This window comes from Pomacea canaliculata, linkage group LG8 (assembly GCF_003073045.1).
Source record: "Pomacea canaliculata isolate SZHN2017 linkage group LG8, ASM307304v1, whole genome shotgun sequence".
In the NCBI taxonomy this organism is placed as follows: Eukaryota; Metazoa; Mollusca; class Gastropoda; order Architaenioglossa; family Ampullariidae; genus Pomacea; species Pomacea canaliculata.
This window is the reverse complement of record NC_037597.1, coordinates 29,292,662-29,299,873: the sequence shown is the minus strand read 5'-3', so window position 1 is coordinate 29,299,873 and position 7,212 is coordinate 29,292,662.

Below are 7,212 nucleotides of genomic sequence, written 5' to 3'. Positions count from 1 at the left end.
CTGTACGTCACACAAAACACTTTTATCGCAAACGGATCATTGTCTAATGGTAGACTAAAATAACATAAGACGAGACAATAGAAAGACCTCGCACAAGTAATAATAATGACCCGCAATAAATCGTTGGCGGGGAACAAAAACACAAACATATGCAAACTTGCAGTGACGAAATCGAAAAAGGCAACATTCACCACTCCCCCCTCCACACACACAGATATTATACCATTCAAACTGCAAATCGGTTTTAAGAATTTCCTACCACCACGACACGCCGATTTTAACCCTGGCAAATCCCTGAAAGTCATTATTTTTAAGAGTGCCCCTTGGACCCACGAACTTCCCTGTCAATCCGATCACACCATTGCTCATGTTATGTTTTGTTTGTTGTTTTTTGTTTTTGTTGTTCTCGTTCAGTTTTCGTTGTTGTTGTTGTTTTTTTTTTGTTTGTCGTCGCCTATGTTCGTTGTTGGTTGGTTGGTTGTGCTGGGTGGTGCTTCGGGTGCTTGGTTTGGTTACTTTGCATATCGTTGGATGATTGTTGTTGGTTGGGTTGTTGGTTGGGTGGTTGTTGTGTTTCTGTGTTTTTTCTAGCAAAAAGAAGAACTTCTAAACCCATTCGATACCTACGATTGCTATTTGTGTTTCCGACCGCCCTTAACGCAGAAATACGGAAAACAGCATCGCTGTATGCGACCAAACTGAAAATCAACAATAATATCAAATTATTCAAAATAAATTCAAAACAAATTTACTTCTCTATTGCACTGAAAGGAAAAATAACTCATACTTTATAATCTTAAATCATACATTGTAGCTGAATCTATGAAATGCGATCACTTCTACCCTCATGCGCAAAAAGTTAAAAACGATTGAAGCGATCTAAAGTTGGTGAGTATCTCAGATCTACAGCATTCTACCATACCACTCTCACTCGCTACCACATTCCCTCTATGCACCAACACTCAGCTCCCGACTTCTAATACGTTTGTATCCGCCCATAACACGGCGACAGCCGAAATCTAATTCAAAACCTAAGCGTCCAACACTAATACTCTCGGCGACATATATTCATCAAACCTCCGCGCAACTGATTTTAAAGCAACTCAACTCAATGGCGCATTTTTGTACATGATGGCATACATACTTTCGGACTCCAGCACTATGCACTGGAAGAGAGGCTTCACCTCAATGTCGGGCGCCATTCTTCACCATACCAAGACCGGCCCTTTGCGAAACATCAAATCTGACGGGTAATCCAAACATCCAGCCTCCATCCTGCTACATCGCTTGTTGTTGTAATTTCTCCTCGCATCCTCACCAATCCCCTGGTTGCGATCTCTACTCTTCTCGCCACGCACAGCGCACGATTAGGAACACCTTCATCTATGCTTACCCACGTTGTCCTCAAGTCATCTCCGGACGTCAACGGGCACCCACCGCGTTTTCGATCACAATGGCTCTTATCTTTCACGTCATAAAAGATGAGAGAAAAAATAAGCGAGCGATGTTTCCTTTAAAGTCGCTGACGAGCTTGGAAATATTCTAAAAGCGCAAGAAAGTTCGGATAATGATAGCTCTCTGAGTTCCGACGCTTACTTCTTCGCGTGCTTCAAGGTTTCGAACTTGCTGGCTTTACTATTTAAGAAAACGTCCCTGCGATTGATGTTAAAGATATGAGCACTACTGTCCAAAGATTACCTGCACTGATGATGAAGTTACTAATAACTGCATACATTAGCACCACGATTCGGCAAGTCGTATTCCAAGGGTTCAAAAGTGCCTGACAGCGACGACAAGCAGAAGAGACGCAAGGCCGATGAAATCATCAACCCGGAGAAGGCCCCGAACCAAAAGACTTTCCGAGAAAAGTTCCTCACCGACGAGAACTGAAATGCCTAGAAGACGTCATCACCCGAACTTCACAACTTACGAAATTTTAGAAAAGTTAAAACAAGGTATGGTCCCTTCATCCTGCAAACAGAAAACCATCCTAAATAAACAATCCTACTTGTCTCCCGCCGGCTTTGTTTTTGTTTGTCTAAGGTCTCCCCCAATGTTATACTTAATAACTTTTATTCTCATTAATATACCCATCTCAAACAACAATGCTTTCATTCTTCTACATCTCTCTCACTTCTGTCGATCTAGGTGTGTACCGTTAGACTGAGCAGTATATGTTAGCATAGACTGGAGTAAGGGGCCCAGACCCTGACAGTTATTAGATATAATACATACCTTACAGTAAAAAATGTTCCCCCTGCAATCCCGATACTTTTTGTTTCAAGCACAACAGGAAAGTTTCAACAAACATATATTTCCTCATCCATTCTCCAAATCTCCATGACCCTTTGGGCTTCTTACAACTTTTAACCTCAAAATTACAACGTTTTCTGTCGTGTTTCGTATTCGCTGTAAATTTATCCGCTTGTCCTCCACCTCCTTGGTGACGCTCTGTCGTCGTCCCACATACCATCTGATGGAGCACGCGCGGTCATAGCGACTTCTGAGTACATCAACCGGGGCCGATAACCCGAGACAAGCCCCGCTTCATGTCTCATACGCCAATCATGCCTCCCCAGTCAGTCCGTACGCTGCCCAGCAACAACATCCACACGTTTGATTACTACAATCTCCAACCCACAGACCATCCCCCCAAAGAAATAAAGCAGACCACTAGTGAATGCATCCAGCTACTCATAATTGTCACCACCTTGTCTATTCAATACAAATATAACCATACACCACCCCCTACCTCCTCTCCCTCTTCAATAGTCCGATGTGTATTGTTGACGTCCCATCTATTGTACTTTTAATGTATCAAATCACACACTATATCTACTTCGTTTTCCTTGAATTCATCTGGCCCATAGCAGCCATCTAATACTATAACGCTTACTAGCATCATTGAAAACAAAATTTGGCATTGTAGACTGCGCCCCTTACCACTGTAGTAACCTTACTTATCAATATGAAAGTCTCTATTCTAAATCACTTGCTATAATTACTATATATAGCAACCGATGCTATAACACCCTTTAGGTTTCTAACACAGTAATAGGTAACCTGCAGGATTCCATCTATCATTTGTACTGGATCCTTTTTAAACATGAATCCGAAGCCTCTTCAATAAAATAAAACACTCAATCCCATTCTTCATCCACCTGTCCGCCACAATTGTGTGTGATTTTGCAAGATCTCATAGTGTCAAAATCTCCTGTTGACTACCAAGCACAACATTAAGAGACAGATTCGGCCTTCCGCCCGCTTCTTCGAGAGACGAACAAAATGCAGCAAGACGTTCCTGTGCAGCCGCCGGCCTACGCAGCCCCCGACATCCTGCAAGGGTCAGCCTACTACCGTGCCGCTCCACAACATCTGGCCATGGCCATTCTCTACAGATGGTCAGTTTTGGAGCATTCACTCCCTGTAATATTGAGAGTAATGGTTTGTTGTGTGTTGTTCTTTTCTGTTTGTTTTGTTTGTTTTGTTTTGTGTTGGTTCTTCTTTTTTTGGGTTTCTTTTTTGGTTGTTGTTTTGTTGTTTGTGTGTGATTCTTGTTTTTTTGTTCTTTTTTTGTTTGTTTGTTGTTTTGTTTTGATTTTGTGGGGCTGTCTTTTTTTTTGCGTGACTACTTATTATCAATGACTAATCACCACAGATCAATTAATCAGGCTCTCTGATCCATTAATTGATTACCCCTCATGCAAGGGCGACCGGAACAATCAACCTAAGCAACCATCACAACACCACAAGCAAAAAACGGAGGCCGCTATAAACAAAACCACAACAACCACAAACTGAACCTTCTCCTAGCTCCAAAATGCAACCCAACATATCATGTAAATTTCAACCAACACCTTTTAACATACTGACCACCAAACCAACCCACAGATCCATTCTTCACTAAAAAAACACAAATCACATCCATATAACGATGACGCCTAACTATTCTAGCATCACAATAAGAAAGATAACCCTGAAATATCTATTCCAACCAGAACCAGCTATCACACAACAATATTAACAATCATTCCCACATGTATTTGCGCTTCTCCAAAACCCCTCACGACACCACCAACAATCCCTAACAAACCATCGACCACAACAACAACAAACAAATCAAATACCCCCAAACAAAAACAAGCCAAACCATCCAGCTTTGGAACGAACAGACCCCACACCCACCACCCCCGGCCAACTTCCAACACACGGAGGTCACTCAAAGCTCAACAACCAAAAACATCAGCATCATCACCACAGAGGCAGGAACACCCTGACATCCCCGCAAAATCCCTGGAGCCAACACTCCACCCAATCGGTACAAACCAGCTGCCAAGAAAAGCAACAACCATCCCAGAACACAACACCCGATCACACGCTCAGCACATAGCAAAATACACAACCAAGCGCCCCAAACAAACCCAAAAACCCATCCCAGTACAGCAGCACACACACACACACGCAAAAACAACACACTCTGATCACATAAAACCACACCCCCAACAGACCCGAGAACCGGCCACTCAGGAATTCTCCTCCAATCTGATAACACGGGCCAGACGCCATCACACCAAGCACAGCGAGACTTATGGGACCAACACGCGATCGTCATGTTCGGCCACATGCAGACTGACATGCCTCCCACCATCACAGTTCACGCCCAGAAACCATGCGATTATAGCCATTCTTATCTACTAGACAACGGATCGACCTGACTAGATACCTTTGACGCACCGACGACCCACTTTTTGATAGATGCCCGCCAATCCTGATCGGACTATAAGTTCGACTACTTGGAAGGTCCTACAAACGTCAGTTCATGAACTCTTGCGGCCTGCGGTTAGACACCTTCAGTAAACACAAGAAAAAAAAACAAACTCTGTGCCCCACCGAGAATCAAGATCATGAACTGATGATCAAGGGTTATGCTTCTATGTTCTGAGATTTTGCAGAATGACATACCATAGAGAGAAATCTGTTCTTAGCCGTTCATCCAGGTGCTTCTTTGTTCTTGCGACTTTCATCGAAGGCCTCTACGTTGATTTAAAGTATAACCTTTAACGCTTTCTCGCGTTTACAGACGTTGATACGGAGATCGGTATTTAACACATTGTGACATAAACCCTTGACTTTTTATGCACTAAATATTCAGGCTGCTTGGGCCCATACTCAGCTACGCATAGCCTGATAAGAGAAGAGAGATTGCTACATGACTTTAACACTTAATGGCGATAAAAAGTGGGGGCTTGAGTAAGTCTCCTTTATTATTGTTTGGAGCTTCCGGTTCATCTACGGGATGGGATGACGCACTTCCACTTTTCCAAATGGGAACACGCCCTTCACTCAAGCCTGTTAAAAATGTCCAACCAGTATATTGTTTTGCTTGTAACGATTTAAAGTTTCTTTTTGTTCTTTCTACAAGGATCTAGTCACTTAATTTCTTAAAATCCTGAAAAACCGCCAGACGATCTCAAGTTCTCGACAACGAGTGGTGGCTTAAGCTGCTGTCGACATGTTTACAGTCCTACATTGGGTAGGTGTGCTGGCGGTCGCCATTCATTAAGAGCTCCCTCAACCTGATACTGGCCTTTTTGTTTACATAAGACAAACCAAGTTCAATTCTGAAGCTCTTTATACAATTGACCCAAAAAATGAACAATTCCGTTAGACTAACCGCGTCTAAGTAGATCAAGCAAGAGCCATGTCATTCTTCCTAGATGCGGTCATGACGCCATCATGGTGACTACACTCTTGTCATGGTCTTTATTCAGGTTTTTTCTTTCGCAATCAGCATGTGAAGAAATGTGTGTGGTGCTCGCGCTCCTAGAGAGAGAGAAAGAACGGAGGAATGAATTATGGCCCATTTAAGCGTGAAGGTTTTCAATTCTATAAATAGATAGCTCCTTACATAATAAATAGACAAGTATCACAAATACAACATGAACAAATTTTCCTATAATTTACAAATCTGTATTACAGTAAGGTAGAAATATGTTAAAGTAATCCCAAATAGTCCTGTCCAGTCCCTACTGCCTTAACATTTACATTGCATACATGTATTACTGAAATATACTAATAGCTTCAACAAACATAAAAAAAGAAAAGTAAAATATACAAATAGATTTTCCTCTTGACTTTCATGATACCAAGTTTCTTCCTATAGCCCAAGAATCTACAAGTTATGAATTTTAATATTTAATTCTTGCCAGTTTTGGTAAAAGAACAAAAATTAATGAAATGCTGATTCAAATGGTAGACCACCAACAATAAAATACTAAAGTACTAAAAGCAACAATAAAGCATGAAATAGTCAATAGAGTACTAAAACTAATACCTAATCAAGTACTAAATAAATCACTAAGTCTATTAAATAAAGTATAAAGTGGATAATAAATTCATTAACTCTAGTAAAGTACATCCACTAAAGTACTCCAACAAACATACTCAAAAAAATACTAGTAAATACTGAACAAAAGTACTAAAGTCCAACATAAAAACACTAAATAAAGTTCTTCCCGAACACAATTAAGATACAAAACTACAGACTAAATAAAGTACTAAATGCGCGACAATAAAGAACTAGAGTACAATATTAAAGTACTACTTCCATTTTCTCTCGAGCTTCATTTCCCAAGTTTCTTCTATGACTGGTATGACTGTATAACTTTGTGGCCGTGGTGGGGCCCTTGCTGCTGACAGACGCAACAAACTCTTACATACTACTACATACCTTCTCCTGTTGCTGTGGAAGACATAAAGTATTTCTCTCTTGCCTGCTGCGTTCATAGCTCTGTCTGTTCACAGCTTTCCAGTAAGCCACGTCGCCATTATGTTGAGTCGCTATCACAAGCACTACATCAATTATGCTGAGACAGGACTTAAAACCATTAAAGTACATCTGCCCAAAATACAAGTTCGTCGAGAACAAAACATCTTCAGACATCTTCAACGTTCTGCACCTCATGAGTCATTGCCACTTGGGCCCAGTCCCAAAGACAGACTCTTTTCTACTTATTAAATTCTATCTGGCGACGATGTTCGGAGCCAGGAATTATATCACACCAATCCACCGACTTAATTTCAGCCCACCCGCATATCCACACCCCTCTTCCTTCCCCAACGCCCCTCGGCATGAAATCAAGTCCGCTTGCGTCGCCCCTCCGCGAGAGTCCGCGCAGAGTCCACGAGAGTCCGCGAGACGTCCTTCGCTTC